The following is a 235-nucleotide window of genomic DNA, read 5'->3' on the forward strand; positions in this document are numbered from 1 at the left end:
CACCTGATTATAGAATGAGCTGTTTTTATCTACAGATGCCGCAAGTTTCTACAGTAGCCCAGAACGGACAAACCAAACACTGGCTCTAGAAAGAGCTGTTCGCGTTTCACCTCCACTGTAGTTTCTCCTTTGTGCTTGGAAGGGGAGGGTGAAATAAGGGAGTTGCAATCTGAAACTATACCACTAGATGCCACTAAGTTATACACACTGGACCTTTAAACATAGTATAAAAGTA

General features: G+C 42.1%; 1 protein-coding gene across 2 annotated transcripts in view; it reads left to right on the top strand.

The window, feature by feature from the left end:
* cass4 (Cas scaffold protein family member 4) overlaps positions 1–235 on the top strand; it is a 14,097-nt gene that overhangs the window by 2,596 nt on the left and 11,266 nt on the right. The gene's annotated exons all lie outside the window — the stretch shown is intronic.

Source organism: Morone saxatilis, unplaced genomic scaffold, assembly GCF_004916995.1.
Source record: "Morone saxatilis isolate NCDOM2014 unplaced genomic scaffold, NCSU_SB_2.0 Contig18, whole genome shotgun sequence".
NCBI lineage: Eukaryota > Metazoa > Chordata > Actinopteri > Moronidae > Morone > Morone saxatilis.